This window comes from Nicotiana attenuata, chromosome 10 (genome assembly GCF_001879085.1).
Source record: "Nicotiana attenuata strain UT chromosome 10, NIATTr2, whole genome shotgun sequence".
Classification (NCBI taxonomy): Eukaryota; Viridiplantae; Streptophyta; class Magnoliopsida; order Solanales; family Solanaceae; genus Nicotiana; species Nicotiana attenuata.
Window position 1 is genome coordinate 12133262 of NC_031998.1, and position 24088 is coordinate 12157349.

Consider the following 24088-nt stretch of genomic DNA (forward strand, 5'->3'; position numbering starts at 1 on the left):
AAATTGATAACTCGAAGAGGAAAATTTCGAAATCGAAATCGATAAATCGATAAACCGATATCAATAAACCAATTCGAATGCACACCCCTATTTGGGTTGCTAGTTTCTAGTGTCTGGTGTCCTCTTACGCGATCGCGTAGTGTCCTGTTGATCTGCCCCATTCTTCTTCATCGCGTTCGCATAGAACCTTCGCGATCGCGACAATCTTCTTCCTTCTTCTTCGCGTTCGCAGGTCCTCATCCGCGTTCGCATAGTAGAAATTAGGAGCTGGGGGCTGGTGGCTATTTCTTCTTCGCGTTTGTGTCAGTAAGCCCGCGTTCGTGAAAGATTATGTTTCTTACTCTTCGCATTTGCACCCCTTAGATCGCGCTCGTGATGTGCATTTCTTGGCAGCCTCATCTTTCTTCTTCGTGAAGGCGAGCCTTTCCCCACGTTCGCGATGCATATTCACCCGGGCAGAATATAAGTTTTCCAAATTGAGGCACTACAAAAAAAACAGCGTTTAGCGACGGCCGAATTCCGTCGCTAAATCAATGATTCCGTCGCTATAGTTGTTTAGCGACGGAATAGCGACGGATTCATTTTGGTCCCTAAAATGCTCGTTGCTAAGCTTATAGCGACGAAAAATACCAAACCGTCGCAGAATTAGCGACGGATTAGCGACGACATATATCCGTCGCAAAGGTTAGCGGGGGAAATAACCGTCGCTATATAGCTTGTTTCTGTCGCTATTTTGACGGCTTTCGTCGCTGCAATACATAATAAAATTCGTCTTTTGTTCTTATAGCGACGAAATAGTCCGCCGCTAGTCGTGTTATAGCTAATTGTCCCTGTTTTTTGCAACAAAAAACTTTTGTCGCCAATTCGTAGCAATATATAATTTCACGCGATAATTTTAGCTACGAAAAGTATCCGTCACTAATTTATTTTCAATATTTTGCTGATTTTTTTAAATTATTTCTATTTATTATTTTAAATGTACTCTGTTCAAGCATATTACATAAAAGCTATTAAATACACATAATAAAAAGTCACTGATATTAATATAAATTAACAATATATTCAACATGGTCCAAAATATATAACATAATGCATATAACAGTATCATTAATTAAGTACAAAAAATCCACAAAGACCAACAATAAAGTCCAAACAAAGTAGACTAACTATGTGGATGGAGAGTTACTGTCATCATCCGAACCCAATGCATGAACCTCATCAATGTTAGCATCAGTAGAAGATGTTGGAACTGTAGGTGCCACATCTTGATTGGTGAGATCAGTATTTGGCTGATGCGAGGGGTAAGGGAACTAATTCGCGTACCCGCTAAACGATTACAGGAACTATATGATCTGTCAGAGCAGGAATCAATCGCATCACTAACTTATCTAGATTCCCTGTCGGTGTTGATTGAGCATTTGGAGGTGTTGTTGACGATGTAGCATCAGATCCCAAAGAGCCATGAAGATTTGGCCCGTAGTAGCATTTTGCTTGAGATCCAAGACCATATACTCTTCTTTTCTTTTCTCCTCCCGCGGCTTGATAATATGCTTTACACTGATCAATATCAGATTGGGTTTGTGTTTGTTGTTGTAATATCTCCTGATATTTTTCCTGTAGAGTTAATAAGAATATTCAATTTACAAAATGAAAAAATATATGAAACTAAAGTGAATAAAATTATTAAAAAGTTATCTTACATGTACGATTTGGGATTTCTCAGCAACAAAAGATTTTCCGTCATTACCATGTGTATAGACATGCAAATGCAACTCACTTGGTGTTGGATCTCTGTCGCGCCCCCTTTTTCTCGCGAAATCGGGATTATGACATTTGGGAGGACAACTCGTTCCCTTTTGGGAATTGGGTTTTGAATTGAAGAGTCGACACCTAATGATTAAAGTGCATTAGGACACAAAGAGGGTTTTGATTTAGAAACCAGAGATTTGGGTAAGGGCTAAAAATTATCTCGAGGGGAAGGTGTTAGGCACCCCTCAAGATCCACTAGTGTGGTTCCCGGCCATGCTATAATTGTGACTTTAAATGCAAACAACAAGTAGACACATAAGGGTTTCAAATAGATTTTTTACACAATGGTTGCAAATAGTTGTGATTGAAAGAAAGCAAAGAAGGCTGAAGTTGAAATAGTTTAAAAGAAGGTTCTGAAAACAAACAAGTAAAAGGGAAAGGGGTCTTAGGTTTATGAAAAATATGGATCACATCAATGCAATACCCGGTAATCACTCCTCAGAAGAGGGGTTACACGTGGTATTAGCGCACCGGTCATCATATCCATGTCTACCCTTTCCCATCCCGTTAAGGTATTAAACGCGGAATGGTTTCGTTACTTATTGCATGCTAGTACCCACCCCAATCTGATCAGTCCCGGAGGCATTTGGGACTACTAGTCCAAAAGGGAAGGGAGGTTTGGGCTTTTATGGTTTCAAAAGGATAAAATTTTAAGGCGTCAAGCAAAACACGCAAAGCAGGTATGGGAAAGCACATAACAATTAAAAGGCTCCAACAGGCCTCCTCACTTAAATGCAGATTGTTTAGCATGTCTTGCATGTACTGGTTATTTAAACTTAAACGGAGGAGGCACACTGATTTATTACATATTTCAGATGAGAAACCGGAATCAGACCTGCCTGCTGGTTAGAATTAACGAAGCCTGATTCATTAGCTAATTCACCTTGTAGCTTGCCTAAGTGAAACCTATAGGCATGGTATCTAATAGTGCAGAAGTGTATTGGTTTTAAAGAAGAAGACTTGTTGATTATAGAAAAACATAAGCTCTGCGGACTTGAGTAACGTCACTACTGATTTTAGACTTGTAAGCGAGATAGACGGTTCAGATTCAGATTAGCCGGTTACTCTTATAGGCATGATTTCTAAGTGTTATTCATTTTAAAACGTTTATAGAAGTGCAGAAATCCTATAGGCGTGGTGTCTAGAATACTGATTATTATTTAAACCTACGTATCGTTTGCCTAGCGATGGATGCATATGCAGAATTCAGGAAAACCTATAGACATGCTCTCTATATGATAGGCAAAATGCAGAATCCTATAGACATGTTCTCTATATGAGATGCAAAAATGCAGAAGCTATTGATATGATATATATGTGTGAAATGCAGAACTTATAGGCAGGATTTCTAAGATACAGAAGTGCAGAAATATATAGACATGGCTTTCTAAAAAATGCAGAAGTGCAGAACCTAAAGACAGGATGTCTATATGAAATGCAGAACATGTAGGCATGGTTACTTTATGCAAAATGCAACAATGCAGAACTTGACATGATTGCAGAAGTAAATACCTATGAACATGATATCTACCCTTATGCATACATGAGCGACCCTCCCCCTTTTTCTATAAACCCCATAAGCTATTACAAATTATTACAGCCCAGAATGAATAAAGGAAAGTAAAAATAAAATTACATCAGAAAGCCAAAAAATCCCAACCAAGGAGAGCCTGATTCAGACTTCTGTCTGAAGCATGAAGTAAACCAACTCCAAAGGATCAAATTCCAAAGCGTTTCTCTTATTTGGGATGTGTCAGAGTTCCCTAAGAGTCTCAAGTGGACTCCGGGCAGTGCTTACACCCAAATATATTGCAGAATTGAATTATAGTGCAGTGTGAAAGGGCCAACCCTCAAATGTCCAAGTTCAGAGGGAGCTCAAGGTCCCAAAGCAAGGCTCATAGGAGAGGGCAGAACTTAGAATCTAAGAGAGAGTGCAAGTGCATAGAGGGGATTTTAGGGAAAGCCAAGACAGGCTGGTGGTCATACCCAGCAATGAGGAGTGGTAGCACACCCCAACCATCCTGTTAACCACATTGTTTGGGAGTTAGGATCCATTAAAGGATCAAGTCCAGACATGAGCAGCAATTTGGATACTGCCATGCCTGAACTTTTAACTCAAACACATTGAGGGAATAAAGGTATGGGGGATTCACAACAGCAACAGATGCAAAGAGAAAAGCATATTCAATACTGAACATAAACAGCAAAGTAGACAAGATTGTAGAAGCTGTAAAGCAAACACATAAGGATGAGGCTGAAGACTAAATTAGAACATACCAGTTTCAGGGAAACAAGAAGAGAAAAGCAGTAGTAAAGCCAAATTTGCGAGCAAACAGCCAGAAGATCTCAGAAGAGAGCGGAGTGTTGAATTGAGAGTGTAAGAGTATTGAAATTGAAAGTGTTCAGTAAGTGATGTGTGTTGAAAGTGCAGAAGGGTCGTACCTTTTATAGTGCAAGGAGCAAGTAAAAATAGGCAAGAAAATAGTTTTGAAATCAATTACATAAGTTCCCCTTCAATTAAGGGATTCTGATTTCAAACGGGTAAAAGATAATTAAGGAAAGAGTTTGATCAAAAAATCTTTTCCAAAGTAGCACAAGAAGGGTAAATACACAGAAGTTTATTTAAGGCAAAAGTCCGGTGGTACACGGTTTGTGCAAATAAGGAAAGGCAATCACTCAACAGCCAGTGAAATTAGAATTGAGTTTTTGGTATGAATGAATCCAACCAGAAAAGGTGAAGAAAGGTTTAATTAAAGAAAAATAGTAACAATCAATCGAACCTTATTAAAAGGAATTCTGAATCAATCACAAGTTGGCAAAACCTTTTTTTGTAGGGAGAATTCATCATACATAAAGCGTACAGACATGTGAATCAAGAAAGAACTGTCGTGCTAATTAGAAAAGCCTAGCATAGAAAGTTCAGAGTCACAAACTAAGAGGCTCAAATTCAATACATAGACTCAGAATTAGTTTTGAGAGATCCAGGTTTCCATAATAGAACCTTGGTCCACACACAAGACCAAACTCGTCCAAAACCCCAAACCCTAGGGTTTCCAACTCGAGTAAGATGTGGAAACGAGGAGGCAAATAATCGAAACAGGCTCAGAGGTCTCTTTCAGAGACTCATGTGACGACAAGCAGGTTTGAAACAACAAAGTGAAAAAGCTGATTTGAAGCATAAAGAACACGTTTTAAGAAAAGCCTGGAACTTAAGCAAGTTCAGAAGAGAAATGAGACAGTATAAACTTAAGAAAACAGTAGAGGAAACATGTGTAGAGAGAACTCAAACAAAGTTCAGTAGAAGCAAACAAAACTTAAGAACTCAGTAGGAAATACATACAGTAGAAGAACACAAAATATTGGAAAAGTATAGCATAATTGTGCAGCCATGACACCTGGGACCTGACTAATGGCAACTTTGCACATACTCCTCGTTGGCCTCTGCCTCTAGTGATACCTGTTCCAGAAGCAGCGCCATTAATAACCGCAGCTCGTGTCCTCACCGTCGGTGAGAGAGTGGAAGTATAAAAGTTCAAACTCCAAGATNGGAAAAGTATAGCAAAAGAACATATAGGAAAACACAACAAGATGAACATGTGAGCATGGTGTAGAAGCACAGTAGAACACAAAGCACAGAAGAATCATGTATAGTAGAAAGAAAGCAGAAGAAAAACACATGCGTGGTAGAGAAGAAAACATACGAACATAGTATAGACAAATACACATAAGGAAAAGAAAAGGAAGAATCAGAAAAACATTTTGAAACTTTTCAGAAACCCTAAATCGAAGAGAAGTAATTTTTTGTAAGAAAATTGGGGAAAACGTTTAAGAACTCAAGTAGAGCACACACATATGCCAGATCTTAAAAATAATCAGAGAGAACCTCGAGTAGCTGGGGTTTCAGAGAAACCCTAGAGTGAGAAAGACTTTGGAAAGTCCGATCCTGAGTCGGATGAGTTAGAATCAAGCTCGAAATGCTTTGGATGTGCCGGAGCAAGGTCGGAGAAGCCATGGAACCATGGCTCTGAGAGGATCTGAGAGGACACCCTTGAGGTCAGACCTCAAAACTTCGAACCCCAAATGTTTAAGAATGAAGGGAGGTGCGTATAGGTCATCCATGGCCTGAGAAGCCATGGATTCCGGTGAGGTTGTGGTCGGAGAGGATGAGAGAGGCTAGGGTTTCGTGGAACCTTTGAGAGAGTTTGAGAGAGGGAGAGTATTCAAAGGCAGCTGACCGAATGAAATGGGGGAATTAGGGTAGGGTTAGGTGAATTAAAAAGGCAAGGAACGATCGTGGCCGTTGATCAAAGGCAAGGAACGATCGTGGCCGTTGATCAAAATGATCAACGGTCTGGATTGAAAGAAGGGCCAGGCGGGTTAATTAGTTGAGTCGGGGGTCTGGTTAATATTAAAATTGGACAGGTCCAATTAGGGTTAAGATTGGGTCAGTTGGAGGGTCTATTTTGGCTATAATTGAAACAAATTGGGGCTATATATTAAATAGCCAATTTTTTTCCCTTTTTTATTTTACAAAAATAATAAAAATGATTTTGAAAATAAATTAAAAGTATGGGATTAGTTAATAATACATAAATATTAAACAAAAATATCAGAACCAATTTTATAGTTGTAAAATACTATTAAATCTTAAAATAGGCTAGAATTGTAATTATATGCAATTTTACTTTAAAAATACCAAATAAATTTATAAAAAATATATAAAAATTACCTTAACTATATTTTGGTATAAATATGGGATTAAAATAAATTATTCACCAAAAATTGATGATTTTGGGAATAATTTAAGTGATTTTGTACTGCTAAAATGGACAATAAATTGATTTTAAAAATTGGAAAAATACTAAACACTTGGGCGTACTTATATATGCATATATATGTTATTTTGAAAGTACTTTTTATATATGAAAATATACAGGGAAAAATTGGGTATCAACAGCTGCCCCTCTTTACCTGGGAAAGATGAAAGAGTTGTCGAGTAAAGATATGATGGCCAATTTGATCGAACTAAATGGTTCGAAGAATTTGACCGTGCTCTAGTTCCTGAGCTGCCTACATATCCTTGGTCTTACAGGAATCAGGCCATATGTAGTTCGGGATCCATCGACGGAATATGCCGATGTGGATTTTACAAGAACATACGAGATATCCGGGTTGGGAAGGATAGTTAAGGTCTAATAGGGCTGCGGGAACTGGAGTAGTATCGCTCCTGCTGAGATGGCTGTTGCTCACCGGTCTACCTTCAAATGAGCAATACAAGCATATATTGTGCATAAATTTAAACGTGATGCAAGTTCCCATTGGCCATGAATGTTGTCTTTGGACGGTTAGGATGACGTCCTCAGACCATGACGTTCTGGCCATGAAGCGTATAATAAAGGATTCGCAGGCTATGAAATGATGTTCTCGGGCTATGAGAATGATGCCTCCGAACTATGATGCCTTTGAATAATGATATGCAAAAGATGAAACGGGGTCCTCAGGCCATGGCATGGCATTCTCGGGATATGAAAATGGTTCCTCTGAACAATGACGCCTTTGGAAACTTTGGCGATCTTTCAGCCCATGAGATGCAAAAGGTGGCGATTTTTCAGTCGATGCAAGACGTAAATAAAAGGTGGCGGTATTAGCATGCGGAAAAATAAGTGACGATATTTCAGCCATGCAAGAAAAATAAAGCGGCGATATTTCAGCCATGCAGGATGGAGGTAGAGCTTAACATCGGAAGGCAGAAAGGTAGCCTTATGCAATGCAGGGAAATAGAGATGGAGGTAGAGCTTAACCTTGGAAGGCAGAAAGGTAGCCTTATCCAATGCAGGAAATGCAGATGGAGACAGAGCTTAGTCTCGGAAGGCAGAATAGTAGCTTTATGCAATGCAGGAAATGCAGATGGGGGTAGAGCTTAACCTCGGAAGGCAAAAAGGTAGCCTTATGCAATGCAGGAAATGCAGATGGAGACAGAGCTTAGTCTCGGAAGTCAGAATAGTAGCCTTATGCAATGCAGGAGATGCAGATGGAGACAGAGCTTAGTCTCGGAAGGCAGAATAGTAGCCTTATGCAATGCAGAAAATGCAGAATGGAGACAGAGCTTAGTCTTAGAAGGTAGAATAGTAGCTTTATGCAATGCGGGAAATGCAGAATGGAGACAGAGCTTAGTCTCGGAAGGCAGAAAGGTAGCCTAATGCAATGCATAGAAATAAAAGGCGAATAGTAATAAAATCTCTTAGCTGATAGCTGATAGCTGATATCGTGGTTGCTGGGGATATCGTGTACGGATAGCAATTGTAGATAGGTGATGGTTCTGAGAGTTGTATTCCCGAGAAGTGTAAGTGTATAAATATATCCGATGATTTTGTGACTCGGGTGCCTGCATCCAAAGAAAAATCATGAGTTTTGTAAAGGGGGAAGGTTAGTTCGCATCCCTGTGGACTTCGCTTGACCTTCTTGGCTTTGATCTGGTGATACTGTGTGTATCATTGAGGTAGCGTTGCTAAACAAAGCAATTTTGATAATAGACATGCATGATTTAGTAAAAAATACAACATAAGTATATAATCGAGAGTGGTTTTCTTTAGATGAACCGACGACTGCGACGCGGTTCAAGGCATTGCAATCTCTCTTGCTCCGGAATTTTGAGGGTCCTCCTCAAAATTCTGCCCCAGTTTACTAGGCTGGTACTTTTGACGGCTGCTTGCGGTAAATGGCCGAAATCAACTTTGGAATTTTGAGGGTCCTCCTCAAAATTCTGCCCCAGTTTCCAATAGCGGGGAAAAATGAAAATTTTATGGAATTGTGACCGAACCCATAGGGCTGCCTATGTATCCCCTCTCAAACGGGAATCAGGTCAGGCGTAGTTCAAATTACATCATAAAAGGGAAGCATAAAGGTTACACATAGTATCGCTTGACTGCATCTAAATTGATCGGCTTTGGCCAAACTTCTCCATCCATTTCTGCAAGTATGAGGGCTCCTCCTGTTACAACCCGGTGTACCATGTACGGACCCATCCAGTTGGGAGAGAATTTCCCCTTGGCTTCATCTTGATGTGGAAAAATCTTCTTTAACACCAGCTGCCCCGGTGTAAACTGTCTTGGTTTGACTCTTTTGTTGAAGGCTCTGGACATTCTGTTCTGATAAAGCTGACCGTGGAAAACTGCATTCATTCTCTTTCCGTCTATAAGAGCTAGCTGTTCGTAACGACTCTTCACCCATTCTACACCGTCGAGTTCTGCTTCTTGTATGATCCTCAAGGAAGGAATTTCCACTTCGACGGGAATGACCGCTTTTGTACCATAAACCAGCATATATGGAGTTGCTCCAGTTGATGTGCGGAATCTGGTGCGATACCCCAACAAAGCAAATGATAGCTTCTCATGCCACTGCTTGTGCTTCTCCATCATCTTCCTTAGTATCTTCTTGATATTCTTATTCGCGGCTTCTACGGCTCCATTCATCTGAGGTCTGTAGGCTGTAGAATTCTTGTGTTTGATCTTGAAGGTGTCACACATGGCTTTCATCAAGTCACTGTTGAGATTGAAACCATTATCAGTAATGATTGACTCCGGAATTCCAAACCGACAAACAATACGATCGCGGACAAAATCTGCCACAACTTTCTTAGTCACTGCTTTGTATGATGCTGCTTCGACCCATTTGGTGAAATAATCAACTGCCACTAGGATGAACCTATGCCCGTTTGATTCAGTGGGCTCGATAGGTCCGATAACATCCATTCCCCAAGCGGTTAACGGCCATGGCGAGCTTGTTGCATTAAGCTCATTTGGAGGCACCTTTATCATGTTTGCGTGTATCTGACAGCGGTGGCACTTTCGGACATACTGGATGTAGTCCATTTCCTTAATCATCCAAAAGTAACCTGCTCAGAGTATCTTCTTGGCTAAGACATAACCGTTCATATGTGGACCGCAGGTCCCGGCATGGATTTCTTCTAGCAGTTTAGATGCTTCCTTTGCGTCGACACATCTTAATAATCCCAAATCAGGAGTCCTCCTGTACAGGATCCCTCCGCTGTGTAAGAAATTGTTAGATAACCTTCGAAGTGTGCGCTTCTGAGTAGCGTTTGCAAGTTCTGGGTATTCTCCTTTTGCCAAGTATTCCTTGATATCATGAACCAAGGCTTTCCGTCTGCTTCTTCTTCGACATGAGCACAGTAAGTTGACTGATCATGGACCTTTACTGGAATGGGGTCAATGAAATTCTTATCTGGATGCTGAATCATAGATGATAGGGTAGCCAATGCATCGGCAAACTCATTCTGGCCTCTGGGGACATGCTGGAACTCTGTCTTTGTGAACCTTTTCCTCAATTCTTGTACATGATGCAGATAAGGGAGTATCTTGGAGTTCTTGGTTTCCCACTCTTCTCGGACCTGATGTATAAGCAAGTCTAAATCTTCGATCACTAGCAACTCTTGAATGTTTATATCAATGGCCATCTTGAGCCCTAAGATGCAGGCTTCGTACTCTGCCATGTTGTTGGTGCACAGGAATCTGAGCTTGGCGGACACCGGATAATGCTGACCAGTTTCAGATACTAGGACTGCTCCTATGCCAACTCCTTTGAAATTTGCTGCTCCGTCGAAAAACATCCTCCAACCATCATAGGACTCTGCAATATCTTCTCCTACGAATGATACCTCTTCATCAGGAAAATACGTCTTTAGGGGTTCGTATCCTCCGTCCACTGGATTCTCGGCAAGATGATCCACCAAAGCCTGTCCCTTGATTGCCTTCTGAGTTACGTAGACAATGTCCAATTCACTTAACAGGATTTGCCACTTGGCTAGCTTGCCAGTGGGCATGGGCTTTTGAAAGATGTACTTCAGTGGATCCATTCTTGATATGAGGTACGTAGTGTAGGCACAGAAATAGTGCCTCAACTTCTGAGCTACCCAAGTCAGAGCACAACAGGTGCGTTCTAACAGAGAATACCGGGCCTCGTACGGGGTTAACTTCTTGCTAAGATAATAGATGGCATTCTCCTTCCTTCCCGTTTCATCATGTTGTCTCAGAACACAACCGAACGCTCCATCCAATACTGGAAGGTAGAGTAATAAGAGTCTACCTGGCTCCGATGGGACCAAAACTGGCGGTGTGGATAGGTACTCCTTGATTCTGTCGAAGGCTTTCTGACAATCATCAGTCCATTTGGTAGCGGCGTCCTTCTTCAACATCTTAAAGATTGGCTCATAGATGATAGTATATTGTGCTATGAACCGGCTGATGTAGTTGAGTCTTCCCAAGAAACTCATAACGTCCTTCTTGTTCTTTGGCGGTGGCAATTCTTGAATGGCTTTAACCTTTGATGGGTCCAGTTCTATTCCTCGGCAACTTATGATGAACCCAAGTAGTTTTCCAGCAGGAACCCCGAATGCACATTTTGCGAGATTCATTTTCAGGTTGTACCTTCTCAGCCTGTTGAAGAACTTCCTCAAATCTTCCATGTGATCAGTGAATTTCTTGGACTTGATGATGACATCATCTACATACACCTCGATCTCCTTATGTATTATATCATGGAAAATGGTAGTCATGGCCCTCATGTAGGTGGCCCCAGCGTTCTTTAACCCAAACGGCATCATCTTGCAGCAACACATCCCCCATGGCGTAATGAAAGTCGTTTTCTCAGCATCTTCCTCATCCACCCAGATCTGATGATACCCGGCAAAACAATCTACAAATGACTGCAGCTCATGCTTGGCGCAATTGTCGATCAGAATGTGTATGTTTGGCAAGGGGAAGTCATCTTTCGGACTGGCCCGGTTGAGATCCCGGTAGTCGACACAGACTCTGACCTTCCCATCTTTCTTCGGTACCGGCACAATGTTGGCTAACCATGCTGGATATTCTACTACCCTGAGAACCTTAGCTTTGACTTGCTTAGTAACTTCTTCCTTGATTTTCAAACTCATGTCGGGCTTGAACTTTCTAAGCTTCTATTTTACCGGTGGACATGTCGATCGGTTGGCAGTTTGTGAGCCACAAATGTACTCAGACCAGTCATATCATCATAGGACCAGGAGAATATGTCCTCATATTCCCTTAGAAATTCCGTGTATTCTTCCTTTTCTGACGATGACAAGTGAGCGCTGATTCGTGTTTCTTTGACGTTTTCTGCATTTCCCAGATTAACAACCTCAGTCTCGTCCAAGTTGGACTTAGGTCCGTTCTCAAAATTCTCAACTTCTTTAACAATCTCTTCCGGTATATCATCTTCCTCCGAATCTATGTCCGTTTGTTGCGCTGTCTCGTTGCATGTCACAATCATCGGTTCATCAAGATAAGTAATAGTAATGCTGTATAAATAAAGTAAATGAGAGAAAGTAATAAGAGTAAAATTTATAAGAAACCGAAGTGCTTTGATAAATTTCATAACTGTTTTTGAACATTGGAGCTCTTATTTTGAAATTAAAAATGCGAAAAGAAAGTCAACTAGCGAAAATAAAAGATAATGCATGGTGCTTTATTCAGGCTTGCTACCCCGAAGCTTTCCGTGCTCTGGTGGTTCTGACGGTCCAATTGTTGAGGCATGCTCCTCGGCTTACGGCTTGTATAGAAGGGCCTTCCTCCCCCTCCTCCTCGAAAATGACGCAACAATCCATGTCATTATCTTCTAGGAACAGATTCCTTACTGCTGTCAGTGCTTCCTCTTCTTCCGACCCATAGATAACATCGGCTGGCTGGAAAGTCTGTTCCAACTGGGGTATCGGCTGCTCCAATGGGTAGTAAGGACCGCGCCATGGTGGCGACCATTCATTGAACTCTTTCTAGGTATACTCGTATCCCAGACTGAAGGTAATGCCATGTTTCTTCAGCTTGATAGGCTTAGCGATCCCTTGAAGGTTTTTGCCAAGTCCCTTGCCTGGTTCGTATCCGCACCAATTCAGTATGCTTTCGATTTTATTGTCCCACCACTTGTCCTTATCAACGGTATTGACTCGCTCGATGTGGTGATAGGTCTCCCCACCTATCTTCCTTCTTCCCCCGATGGCCGAGATGGTTTGGCGACTGTATATGGGATTGCTACCATCGCCGTGAATAATTACCTCTTGGTGATTCCTCTCAAACTTCACTGCCTGATGTAAGGTTGATGCTACAGCCCTAGCGGCATGAATCCAAGGCCGTCCCAGAAGCAAGTTATAAAATGCCGGCACGTTTATTACTTGAAAATCAACATCAAACCAAGTAGGACCCATTTGTAGACACAGGCTAATTTCCCCAATAGTGGACCTTTGGGAACCACTTTAACATTGATGGCCCCACCCTTGATCTCATACAGGCTCTTTCCCAATGTTCTAAGCGTTACCAATGGACAAATATTGAGGCTGGACCCTCCGTCAATCAGGATTCTGGTGATAAAATAATCCTCGCACTGTACAGTGATGTGCAATGCCTTATTGTGACTCAACCCCTCTGGCGGCAACTCATCTTCGTGAAAAGTGATCTTGTGACTCTCCAATACCTGCCCCACCATGTTTGCCATTTCTCCTCCGGTGATGTTGCTCGGTACATACGCCTCACTCAGCACCTTTAACAGAGCATTCTTATGTGCATCGGAGCTTTGCAACAAAGCTAGGATAGAGATCTGTGCCGGAGTTCTGTTTAACTAATCAATGACTGAGTACTCTTTCGCTTGTATCTTCCTCCAGAGATCATCAGGCACGATTTCAGTGATGGTCGGCCGACCAGAGGCCTACTTGCTTGACTCAGCCAAATGTTCCGGAGTATAGACCCTACCGGTTCTCGTCATACCCTGTGCCGCAACTGTTTCTCCGAATTTGGCTTTACCTTTCCTCCTTGCCTCGGCTGTGTAATTCCAAGGGATGGCCCTGTATGGAATGGTGATATGGCCGACATTGCTATTGGAATGGGTACTCTTGCTTCGGAAGGTAACACAGCAACCTCAAATGGCACAGGTGCCTTTGGGGACCCAAACTCGACCTCAATCGGTGCTGGCGTCTTTGCTTCGAACTCAAGTGGTATCGACATATTCACCTCGGCGTCCCCAGAAAGATGAATCTGGACTACAATCGAATTAAGGGTGACTATTGGTTTCTTTGGCTCGTCACCTTCTGTGATCAACCCGATCGATCCTTTGGGGTCCCAATCATCTTCTATCTCAATCATGTGAACGCCTCCGCCCTTGTGGTCAGGCAGAGGGTTGTTGCGTACATTTGGAGCAGGCTCCTTTGCCACGATGATCTTGTTGTCAATCAAAGCCTGGATCTTATCTTTCAGAGAACGGCATTCATCAATGGTATGCCCTTTCATGCCCGAATGGTATACACAGGATTTATTTGGATTGACCCATTGGGAAGGGTTTTCAGGAGTTATAGCAGGAACGGGGGTGACATAAGCAGCAGCTTTGAGCCTTTCATACAGCTGGTCAATTGGTTCGGCAATGGCGGTATATTGTTTGGGAGGTCTGCGATCGAAATTTGGTCGGGGTCTAGGAAAGTTTTGGCGAGGGGGAAGTGATTGATAGTGGGCTTGTTGGGTGTTGTAGGCTTGGTATATGTGTGCGGGTTGGGAATATCTGGGTGAAGCGGGTTAGTATGTAGGAGGTGGAGGTGACTGATAAGTAGGCGGTGGAGCTTGGTAAGAGGGCGAGGGTACTTGATAATTTGGGGTGGGTTGATATGTGAGTGGAGGTATTGGGTAGGTTTGGTATTTGATTGGAGACTTTGTTCTCTGTGCAACCATCACGGCGCTCACGTCCCTTTTCTTGGACGCGCCACCAGACTGTAGAGCCTTGTTGGTAGCCTCCAAAGTTTCAAAGTTTGTGACCATACCACTTTTGATACCTTCCTCGATCCTCTCCCCTAGCCTGATGATGTCGAAAAACTTCTAGCTTTCAATCAGCATCAACCTTTCATAGTACTGTGGGTCTTGAGCTCAGACGAAAAACCTGTTCATTTGTTCTTCTTCTAAAGCCGGTCTGACCTTAGCAGCTTCTGTTCTCCAACGAGTAGCATACTCGTGGAATGTCTCCATAGGTTTCTTCTTTAGGTTCTGGATGTAGAACACATCTGGCACATTTTCTGTGTTGAGTCTGAACCTTTCCATGAAATCGGACACCATACTTACCCAATTCGACCACTTCTTCGGGTCTTGGCTGATGTAAAAAGACAGAGCATCTCCCTTCAGACTCCTCATGAAGAGTTTCATGCGAATCTTTTCGTCCTTCCCTACTCCGACCAACTTGTCGCAGTACGTTCTCAGATGAACTCTCGGATCCTCTGTACCGTCAAACATCTCGAACTTAGGAGGTTTGTACCCCTCGGGCAGTTCTACATCGAGTCGAATGCAAAGGTCTTCATAATTTAGCCCTTCAATCCCCTTACTTCCCTCGACGCCCTGAATTCTGCAAGTCAGCTTCTTGAGTTCTTCTGCCAGATTCCTGATAAGTGAGTCTTTATCATTAGACTCGGGTGTGTTTGAAATGGGTTGAGTAGGGTGCGACACAGTTTCCACATAGATGGGGGTGTTGTGGCGAGGATGAAAATGGTCATTTGTGGAGTTCGCAGGTTCCGGGATGAGTAGTGGGGTATTGTTGGATGTGTGGCAAGTGTTGCAGTGGTGGTGAGGAGCGGAGTGGTTTTGTGGTTTTGGAATGTTTTGTGGAGGTGTGGGGTTTTGAGCGTTTGGGAAACTGACATCTAGGGTGGTGAGGGAAAATAACAAGCTTGCCAAGCTCCGAACTTGGTCCAGTTCTTCTTGAAATTTCAACAGCTTCTGTTCGAGCTGGGAGGCACTTTCCTTGGAAACCTGAATTCCCTGAGTAACCTCTACCCGTTCAACTGAATTCTCCTTTCTGGTGTTGCTCAAATCTTCCATTTTCCCCTGTTCCTGTTTCTGATAGGACTCGGAGGAGGAGTAGGTGGAGGGCCCTTGGATCTTGTGGAGTAAGATGATAATGCTAGAGTGCACGAACTAACCTTTGGGGAGGGGAATAAACAAAATTAAAAACAAGGTAACAAGTTAGTGAGGGTTATAAGAAAAGATGTTGCGATATGTAAACAAATAGTGCGAGAATATAAATCGTGTCCTAATTTGGGAGCCTCGTTGTGCCGAGGTAGGCCTAGCAACAAATTGATTTGGAGAACTTATAATACTAATTGCCACATTTTATTGATAAAAATAAGACGAATCCCAAAACGACACTAAATAGCAGGAAATAAAATGTCATTAATGGCCATTGGCCTTATTACATTCTTAATGTAAAGAAAAGACTCCTATTTATTTGGTCTCAGAAGGACCTTCCCCAGACTCGACATCTTTGGCACCATCGAACAGCTTCACCAGCTCATGAAGCCCTAGCAGCAAGTAGGCACTGGCAAGGTGCCCACCTTCATTTCCTTCAGCATTCTGGCAATCTTCGATCCTCTTGATGAACTTCCTTTCCAACTCCACCAAACCCGCTCCAAGTACCCCAGACGCTTGTTGGTGCTGACAGCCATGTCTTTCCACTCTTCAATCAGCTTTTGGTTGGCTTCTTGAATTTCACGATGCTCACTTTCGCATTCCCTAATCCTCTTGCGTAGTTGCTTGTACTTAACTTGTGCTTCAGCCTTTTCGTCGATGATCCTATGACCTCGAACAAACCTGGGTTGACCCAAACCGTCGTGATTGTCCCCCAGCCAGCTTGGATAGTATGGAGTATAGCCAGCATGGTACCTGTCCGGCTCGATGCTATCCTTTCCTGGGACGAGTTTGCAGTGCCACATGTGCTGAGCTTGGCACTTGTAAGGGCTATCATCATCTTGAAAGTCGGCCCGGAAGTGACTCATCTTGTCGACCCTTGGTATAATCTGCTTCTTACCCTGCCTGTCTCATAACCCGGAGAGGGACATAAGGATAGGTTCCTCTCAAACCGATAAGTATCAGAAACGGCGCATCCCGAGATCGAGAAATGAACTCTTTAGTAGGGAACCATTAGAACATCCATTGTACTTGATCCTCTTTCAGATTTTCAAACAGTTTTACCCATCCTTTGGCATCCTCCGGCTGAGCAAACATGTTGGGCATATAGTTCATTCGCCTTGGCTGATGGAAGGCAATATGATCGTCGCAGTCTCTACGCTGAATCTCCTGTCGATATTCACCCTACTGGAGGTGCTCCATGAGCTAGAGTTAGAGTAGTAAGTTGCAACCCTCGAAGTGCTTGGCTCCCTGTTGACATTTTTCCAAAGCTCGGTACATCTCTACAAAAATCATGGGCACTATGCTAAATGGCTACCCGCCAATTCCCTCCATTAAAGTCTTGGTGACCATGGCTAGTCTAGTATGGATCCTAGCCTTCTTCATAGGAAATACTATCATCCCCAAGAAGCAGAACATGAAGATAAAGACCCTTCTATGGATATGCCCCAATGACGTGAGGGCGAACTCCTCAGGGTAAGTACGGTGGGACTTGCTATGACTGTAGCTTCCGTACAAATATTCAAAGGGAATGTACGACTCCTTCAGGAAAGTTAAATCCGGATTCTTCTTTAGATCCATCATCTTGAGAAAACCTCGATCCTTGCGGTTCTCTAGCATTAGCAGACCCGGAGTTTCCCATGGTATACCAGCCAGTCCTCATATTTCCTCTAGTAGGGGTGTCATCTCAATCTCCCCGAAGCGAAACACAGACCTATCGCAATCCTAGAACAGGGTGGCAGCTTCAATAATTTTGTTGTTGGGTTGAATTTCTAGAAGGGAAGGTAAATTCCCCAAGTATTTTCGGACAAGGGTCTGATCACTAGAATGAAGATCTTCCCACCAATTTAGCAATTTCGGTGGATGTTGGTGACCATGCCGAGTCTGGGGACTTCGTGCCTCATTTCTGCAAAACAAAAGTGTTAGGCCCTTACACCCGCCAGACTCAACCATTTAAATATCAATAATTGGCATAAGAAGCATTTAGTTCTCCAAATAAGTGCACAGACGTGATAGTGTCCGTTTGGGTTCCAAGAAAACCCATTGGACTTGGACAAGGCTATCTTAAAGAGTTATAACTGACTCGGCTAGGTTTTAACAGTGATGCATGCACAATTAAACAGAGTAGGATTTCTATGGGGTATTAGACTGGTACCCTTGAGCGGACAACTCAAGAGGGAAAGGCACGGAACCGTCGACTACACCGTTTATCGACTGGTTTTACCGCAAATATGCCTTTGCCAAATTTAGGGGGAGATAATATCGGTAGGGTGCCACCACTCATTATAAGCGTTGCTATGGTATTTTATTTGGCACGAGTGGAATATGATGCTGAATATGCAGTTATAATAATTAAACAAATTGCCATGTATTTGCACGTTCATAAAGTAATAACTACAATAGTTGCTCATAATTACAACAGTATTAAAGGAAAGCGGTAAAAGAAAGCATTAAGAGAAGTAAGGAAAAGAAACAAAGAGCCAAGTCAGTTTCATAGTAGAAGAAGGAATTAAATACTTAAAGGCATTAAATGGAGATATATAAAGAAGCATAAAGTCACAAATAGCATGAAATGGTAAAAGCCTTAAGATATCCCCAGCAGAGTCGCCATGCTGTCGGGCCCCCTTTTTCTCGCGAAATCGGGTTTATGACATTTGGAAGGACAACTCATTCCATTTTGGAAATTGAGTTTTGAATTGAAGAGTCGCCACCTAATGATTAAAGTGCATTAGGACACTAAGAGGGTTTTGATTTAGAAACCAAAGATTGGGTAAGGGCTAGAAATTATCTCGAGGGGAAGGTGTTAGGCACCCATCAAGATCCACTAGTGTGGTTCCCGGCCATGCTATAATTGTGACTTTAAATGCAAACAACAAGTAGACACATAAGGGTTTCAAATAGATCTTTTACACAATGGTTCCAAATAGTTGTGATTGAAAGAAAGCAAAGAAGGCTGAAGTTGAAATAGTTTAAAAGAAGGTTCTGAAAACAAACAAGTAAAGGGGAAGGGGGTCCTAGGTTTATGAACAATATGGATCACATCAATGCAATACCCGGTAATCACTCCTCAGAAGAGGGGTTACACGTGGTATTAGCACACCGGTCATCATAGCCATGTCTACCCTTTCCCACCCCGTTAAGGTATTAAATACGGAATGGTTTCGTTACTTATTGCATGCTAGTACCCGCCCCAATTCTATCAGTCCCGGAGGCATTTGCGACTACTAGTCCTAAAGGGAAGGGAGGTTTGGGCTTTTATGGTTTCAAATGGATAAAATTCTAAGGCGTCAAGCAAAACACGTAAAGCAGGTATGGGAAAGCACATAACAATTAAAGGGCTCAAACAAGCCTCCTCACTTATAGGCAGATTATTTAGCATGTCTTGCATATACTGGTTATGGTTTGAATTAAACTTAAACGGAGGAGGCAGACTGATTTATTACATATTTCAGACGAGAAACCGGAATCAGACATGCCGGCTGGTTGGAATTAAGAAGCCTGATTCATTAGCTAATTCACCTTGTAGCTTGCCTAAGTGAAACCTATAGGCATGGTATCTAATAGTGCAGAAGTGTACTGGTTTTAAAGAAAAAGACTTGTTGATTATAGAAAAACATAAGCTCTGCAAACTTGAGTAACGTCACTACTGATTTTAGACTTGTAAGCGAGATAGACGGTTCAGATTCAGATTAGTCGGTTACTCCTATAGGCATGCTTTCTAAGTGTTATTAATTTTAAAAAGTTTATAGAAGTGCAAAAATCCTATAGGCGTGGTGTCTAGAATACTGATTATTATTTAAACCTACATGTCGTTTGCCTAGCGATGGATGCATATGCAGAATTCAGGAAAACCTATAGACATGCTCTCTATATGATAGGCAAAATGCAGAATCCTATAGACATGTTCTCTATATGAGATGCATAAATGCAGAAGCTACTGATATGATATATATGTGTGAAATGCAAAACTTATAGGCAGGATTTCTAAGATGCAGAAGTGCAGAAATTTATAGACATGGCTTTCTAAAAAATGCAGAAGTGCAGAACCTAAAGACAGGATGTCTAGATGAAATGCAGAACCGGTAGGCATGGTTTCTTTATGCAAAATGCAACAATGTAGAACTTGACATGATTTGCAGAAGTAAATACCTATGAACATAATATCTACCCTTATGCATACATGAGTGACCCTCCCCTTTTTACTATAAACCCCATAAGCTATTACAAATTATTACAGCCCAGAATGAATAAAAGAAAGTAAAAATAAAATTACATCAGAAAGCTAAAAAAATCCCAACCAAGGAGAGCCTGATTCAGACTTCTGTCTGAAGCATGAAATAAACCAACTCCAAAGGATCAAATTCCAATGCCTTTTTCTTATTTGGGATGTTTCAGAGTTCCCTAAGAGTCTCAAGTGGACTCCGGGTAGTGCTTACACCCAAATATATTGCAGAATTGAATTATAGTGCAGTGTGGAGGGCCAGCCCTCAAATGTCCAAGTTCAGAGGGAGCTCAAGGTCCCAAAGCAAGGCTCATAGGAGGGGGCAGAACTTAGAATCTAAGAGAGAGTGCAAGTGCATAGAGGGGATTTTAGGGAAAGCCAAGACAGGTTGGTGGTCATACCCAGCAATGAGGAGTGCTGGCACACCCCAACCAGCCTGTTAGCCACATTGTTTGGGAGTTAGGATCCATTAAAGGATCAAGTCTAGACATGAGCAGCAATTTGGACACTGCCATGCCTGAACTATTAACTCAAACACATAGAAGGGAATAAGGGTATGGGGGATTCACAACAACAACAGATGCAAAGAGAACAGCATATTCAATACTGAACATAAACAGCAAAGTAAACAAGATTGTAGAAGCTGTAAAGAAAACACATAAGGATGAGGCTGAAAACTAAATTAGAACATACCAGTTTCAGGGAAACAAGAAGAGAAAAGCAGTAGTAAAGCCAAATTTGCGAGCAAACAACCAGAAGATCTTAGAAGAGAGCGGAGTGTTGAATATAGAGTGTAAGAGTATTAAAACTGAAAGTGTTCAGTAAGTGATGTGTGTTGAAAGTGCAGAAGGGTCGTGCCTTTTATAGTGCAAGGAGCAAGTAAAAATAGGCAAGAAAATAGTTTTGAAATCAATTAAATAAGTTTCCCTCCAATTAAGGATTCTGATTTCAAACGGGTAAAAGATAATTAAGGAAAGAGTTTGATCAAAAAATCTTTTCCAAAGTAGCACAAGAATGGTAAATACACAGAAGTTTATTTAAGGCAAAAGTCCAGTGGTACACAGTTTGAGCAAATAAGGAAAGGCAATCATTCAACAGCTAGTAAAATCAGAATTGAGTTTTTGGTATGAATGAATCCAACCAGAAAAGGTGAAGAAAGGTTTAATTAAAGAAAATTAGTAACAATTAATCGAACCTTATTAAAAGGAATTCTGAATCAATCATAAGTTGGCAAAACCTTTTTTTTACGGGAGAATTCAGCATATATAAAGCGTACAGACAGGTGAATCAAGAAAGAATTGTCGTGCTAATTAGAAAAGCCTAGCATAGAAAGTTCAGAGTCACAAACTAAGAGGCTCAAATTCAATACATAGACTTAGAATTAGGTTGAGAGAATCTAAGGTTCCATAATGGAACCTTAGTCCACACACAAGATCAAACTCGTCAAAAACCCCAAACCCTAGGGTTTCCAACTCGGGTAAGACATAGAGACGAGGAGGCAAGTAATCGAAACAGGCTCAGAGGTCTCTTTCAGAGACTCATGTGAAGACAAGCAGGTTTGAAACAACAAAGTGAAAAAGTTGATTTGAAGCATAAAAAACACGTTTTCAGAAAAGCCCGGAACTTAAGCAAGTTCAAAAGAGAAACGAGGTAGTATAAACTTAAGAAAATAGTAGAGGAAACATGTGTAGAGAGCACTCAAACAAAGTTCAGTAGAAGCAAACAAAAACTTAAGAACTCAGTAGGAAATACATACAGTAGAAGAACACAAAATACTGGAAAAGTATAGCAAAAGAACATATAGGAAAACACAACAAGATGAACATGTGAGCATAGTGTAGAAGCACAGTAGAACGCGAAGCACAGAAGAATCATGTATAGTAGAAAGAAAGCAGAAGAAAACACATGCGTGGTAGAGAAGAAAACATACGAGCATAGTATAGACAAATACACTTAAGGAAAAGAAAAGGAAGAATCAGAAAAACATTTTGAAACTTTTTCAGATACCCTAAATCGAAGAGAAGTAATTTTTTGAAAGAAAATTGCAGAAAACGTTTAAGAACTCAAGTAGAGCACAGACATATGCCAGATCTTAAAAATAATCAGAGAGAACCTCGAGTAGCTGGGGTTTCAGAGAAACCCTAGAATGAGAAAGGCTTGGAAAAGTCCGATCCTGAGTCGGATGAGTTAGAATCAAGCTCGAAATGCTTTGGATGTGCCGGAGCAAGGTCGGAGAAGCCATGGAACCATGGCTCTGAGAGGATCTGAGCGGACACCCTTGAGGTCAGACCTCAAAACTTTGAACCCCAAATGTTTAAGAATGAAGGGAGGTGAGTACAGGCCATCCATGGCCTGAGAAGCCATGGATTCCGGTGAGGTTGTGGTCGGAGAGGATGAGAGAGGCTAGGGTTTCATGGAACCTTCGAGAGAGTTTGAGAGAGGGAGAGTATTCAAAGGTGGCTGACCGAATGAAATGGGGGAATTAGGGTAGGGTTAGGTGAATTAAAAAGGCAAGGAACGATCATGCCGTTGATCAAAATGATCAACGGCCTGGATTGAAAGAAGGGCCAGGCGGGTTAATTGGTTGGGTCGGGGGTCGGGTTAAAATTGAAATTGGACCAGTCCAATTGGGGGTTAAGATTGGGTCAATTGGAGGGTCGATTTTGGCTATAATTGAAACAAATTGGGGCTATATATTAAATAGCCGTTTTTTTCCCTTTTTATTTTACAAAAATAATAAAAATGATTTTGAAAACAAATTAAAAGTACTGGAATAGTTAATAATACATAAATATTAAAAAAAAACATCAGAACCAATTTTATAGTTATAAAATACTATTAAATCTTAAAATAGGCTAGAATTGCAATGATATGCAATTTAGCTTTAAAAATACCAAATAAATTTGGGAAAAAAGATGAAAAAATTACCTTACTTATATTTTGGTGTAAACAGGAGAATGAAATAAGTTACTCATCAAAANGAACCTCATCAATGTTACCAGCAGTAGAAGATGTTGGAACTATAGGTGCCACATCTTGATTGGTAAGATCAGTATTTGGCTGATGCGAGGGTAAGGAAACTAATTCGCGTACCCGCTCAACGATTACAGGAACTATATGATCTGTCAGAGCAGGAATCAATCGCATCACTAACTCATCCAGATTCCCTGTCGGTGTTGATTGAGCATTTGGAGGTGTTGTTGACGATGTAGCGTCGGATCCCAAAGAGCCATAAAGATTTGGCCCGTAGTAGCATTTTGCTTGAGATCCAAGACCATATACTCTTCTTTTCTTTTCTACTCCCGCGTCTTGATAATATGTTTTACACTGATCAATATCAGATTGAGTTTGTATTTGTTGTTGTAATATCTACTGATATTTTTCCTGTAGAGTTAATAAGAACATTCAATTTACAAAATGAAAAAAATATATGAAATTAAAGTCAATACAATTATTAAAAAGTTATCTTACATGTACGATTCAGGATTTCTCAGCAACAAAAGATTTTCCATCATTACCATGTGTATGGACGTGCAAATGCAACTCACTTGGTGTTGGATCTCGACCCATTTTAACAACCTATACAAAAGTTATTCAATTAAGAAGATAGAAAATATGTAAACAGTTGGACAAATGAAAAAAAACAGTTTACTAATTACATTAATACATTAGTAGAAGTTCAAAGGAAACAAGAAATTTCAGCAAGCTAGAAGATATATTCTCCAGATTTCAGCAAGCTAGAAGAAACAACTTAAAGGAAATGCCAAAGGCTGGATAACTTAAGACAATAAGTTACTCACTTTGTCATCTGCTATTGTTACAGGCTAAAATAAAAACAAAAACCTGTAATGTTAAAATCACTCTAGCGATGGAAGGTATCCCTAAATCTGAACTAGCTTCAGATAAATGTTAAAATCACTCTAGGTAGAAGAAAGTTAATGGAATACATAAATCTGAACTAGTTAAGAAAAGGACAAATTTAGGGAAATATAAGTGGTAATTTCCTCATCAGTCTCAACAAAGATTGACACAGACATAAAGCACCCTAGGAAAGAGGTAATGTGGTCATCAATTCTGTGCTTGAAAGAATATTGATAAA

General features: G+C 41.3%; 1 long non-coding RNA gene across 1 annotated transcript; it reads right to left on the reverse strand.

Annotated features, from left to right (window-relative positions):
* LOC109233838 lies at positions 1117–23588 on the reverse strand. The gene is made up of 3 exons (XR_002069092.1): positions 23461–23588; positions 22975–23373; positions 1117–1214 (listed from the first exon to the last, which is right to left on the reverse strand). It is a non-coding gene; the product is annotated as an uncharacterized LOC109233838 (long non-coding RNA).